The following is a 3,120-nucleotide window of genomic DNA, read 5'->3' as shown; positions in this document are numbered from 1 at the left end:
CACAGCTGCTTTCAAGCTATAAGGGAAAAAAATCTTATCTTTTTCTGGAAGCAGAGATATGAGTCAGGAAAAATCCTATGCAAACAGGCAGTTATTAGGGCATAAACATTCAAAATTTGTATTAACCAAAAGGAAAAATAGCACTAATGTCAATATAATTAAACACGGGATACAGTCTTGTAGGAACAACTTGAGTAGAAAAGAGGGAAACAAGATGAGGACTGAGATTAGTTAGGAATATGGTAGAAAGAGGTGCTGTCAAAAAAAACACAGGCAAACACCAAACCTTGCTAAAAACTGACACATTTTATGTTTAAAAAAACCAAACCTCTGGATTTTCTTTTTGAAACTGCTTCAGAGAGACAATGGTTTGAAAATACCTCCTTCTCAGAATGCAAGCATGTTTGATAAAATAATCCCTCCTAGCTAATCTAGTCAATTCAAATCCAAGCTCCTTATTGCACCATGAGGTCACTCATCACCAAGTGAATTTATCTTAGAATGGTTCGTTTAAACTGAGAAAGATGTGTTAGTCTGGAGTCAGAAAGAAGACAGGATAGATTTGCATTTATGACTATCTAAATCAGAGGTAATCTGATGAAGTGAGCTCAGGCTCACTAAAGCTCTACTTATACACCCCTGATTAAGTTGGTCTATATGCCTACCTACACTGCCTTCTTCATTTAAATTGGTTGAGTTGTTGGTTTATAAAGTTACTGCCTGCCTAACGCACTAAACTGCAAAAAGTCCTCCTAGATCAACTGCCTTTCTTTTTACCTGTGCGGGGTCACTGGGGCATGACTTGTTTATGACACCTGTCATCGCTTGTCTGACTCCAGGGATTTCACTTTTACTGTTTGTCATGAGCCTAATTTGCAACTCCTATGGTTGTTAGTGGGAGATTTACAGGAGTAAAGTCTGAAACAGTTTTCTTTCACATTTCATGACCCAGTATAAACCTATGGAAAAATTGCTGTGAGGCTTGCAACCTAGATATTTTCCATAAAATACCCAAAGCTCTATCACATCAATATTTGCTTTCAAATAAACCTTGTGTTGAGACCCACCTCTCTTACAGAGATAATATTAGAAAGACAGTGACCAGGGCCTTAGCTAAGGGGTCTCAGATGTCACTCATGTTGTGACTACAGAAAAATAAGAGCAATTCTTCTGTAGCAAAGAACTCAGAAAGACCACAACAAGTCAGAACATTTTTGACACTGTGGACCCCTGTTTGAAATCTCTGGATTTATTGCGTGAATCATGTAGATGCTGGCAGGCTTAACAGTGCTAATATTGTGCAGCCTCAAATGCAGAAGAGTTGAGTTCTCTTGCCTCCTAAGCCCAGACTTACTTGTGACCTTGTGTAAGTAGCTTCACTTCTGTCTTACTTCCTCTTCCCCATCATGGTAGTGAGAGGCTTAATTTCTTATTGTTTGCAGAAAGGTTTCATAGCCTTCTAATTGAAGATGCTCTTAGAAATGCCAAGGATTCTATCTTGGGTATTGCTGCATATGTTGAAAACATGTAAGACATTCTGTGTCTAATGAATTATTTCACTTTTGGTTGCATATGGCATCTTGCTATGTGTGGAATGAATTGATATTTCATGTTCCATTTTCAAGATGAGAAGATGGGAACTTTTGTTGATGTTGTCTTAAATTTAAATGTACATTGTTGCAAAAGCTAGTTCTGCTTTTGATGGGGAATAGAAACATTTAGGTACAATGAAATCTACAGAGACCTATGCCAAGCTTTTTTCACATAGGAAGAAAGCCCACAACCCATTTTTTCCCCCTGCAGAATCCAGAAACAGCTAGGTTATTTTTCTGGGAGCTGATGTGGTTTGGCCTCAAGGGATTGCTGGACTAAACACTTGTGCATAAGGGAAAAAAGGACAGGTGTGTCCAGGGGGTGATTTAACTTTATAATAGGACAATACGATCCAGATTACATCCTGGAAAAGGGAAGATTTGCCTTAGGGGTTGTTTTATACCTTGATAATATGAGTGTACAGAGATATTATTTCACTCCCTTTTGAACAGATACCATGCTCCCAATAATTTGCCTTATGCTTTCTCCTTTTCCTTGATACCCCAAATAACAATAAGAAAAGAGTAAATCCCTACTTTGTCCCCAGGTTTGGGTGGTTGGAGGGGGTCCATCTGCAGAGCCCTCTGTGTCATTCTTTCTGTCACTGTATCACTCCCTTACAGTGGTGTAACAAGAGTTGGCACCCATGGCAAATCCTGCAGGAGAACAGGAGGTTGGTGCATTGCTCTAAGGGTGAGGGCACATTTCTGAGAGCAGGGAGGGCAGGGGACACATGAGTTTGGGAGAGCATGGGTTCTGAGAGCAGGGGGATGGAGGACCATGGGTGTAGGGGCAGCAGCCATATGGCTGTCAGGACTCCTGCACAGTCCTGGCTGAGTTGCTGCTGCTATCTCATGTGCTCTGGCTAGTCTGGCTGTTGCTTTTAAAGCAGCAGCATCTGGGAACTGTTTTGGAGCTCCTGGCATGTCAACGTTACTGAAGCACAGGCTCCACAGGGATGGTCAGCAGAGTTTAAATCAAAGAACTCTGCCACTCTATTAAAGAGCTTCTGGTTTTACTGGCCTATACTTCTGTATTTGGACCCTGGAAATGGAAGGAAAACTTTGTGATTTGTTTTAGTTCTGAGAGACAGTCTCACTGCTTACAAAGTGAGCAGTGAGACTAAGATGTGGGGATGCTAGAAGGGAGGAATAGGCTGCAATCAGAGCTAGACAGGTTATAGGGGTGGGTGGATGAGAATAGGATGAGATTCAACACAGACAAGTGCAAGGTGATGCACCTGGGGAGGAAGAACCAGCACCATACCTACAGGCTGGGGAACTCCCTTCTCGTCAGTGCAAAGGCAGAAAAGGATCTTGGAGTCATCATTGATGCCAAGATGAACATGGGCCGGCAGTGTGGGGATGCAGTCAGGAAGGCCAACCGCAACTTGTCATGCATCCACAGATGCATCTCAAGCAGGTCCAAGGAGGTGATCCTCCCCCTCTATGCAGCACTGGTCAGGCCGCAGCTGTAGTACTGCGTCCAGTTCTGGGCGCCGCTCTTTAAGAGGGATGTGGACAGCAT

At 42.4% G+C, this 3,120-nt stretch overlaps 1 protein-coding gene across 2 annotated transcripts in view; it reads left to right on the top strand.

Moving 5' to 3' along the window:
- Positions 1-3,120, top strand: part of LOC109291767 (C-C chemokine receptor type 2-like) — a 28,487-nt gene that overhangs the window by 5,149 nt on the left and 20,218 nt on the right. The window lies entirely within an intron of this gene.

Source organism: Gavialis gangeticus, unplaced genomic scaffold, assembly GCF_001723915.1.
Source record: "Gavialis gangeticus isolate Ggan-Ray unplaced genomic scaffold, GavGan_comp1, whole genome shotgun sequence".
In the NCBI taxonomy this organism is placed as follows: domain Eukaryota; kingdom Metazoa; phylum Chordata; order Crocodylia; family Gavialidae; genus Gavialis; species Gavialis gangeticus.
The sequence above is the reverse complement of the archived record's forward strand: the minus strand, read 5'-3'. Positions and strand labels throughout refer to the sequence as shown.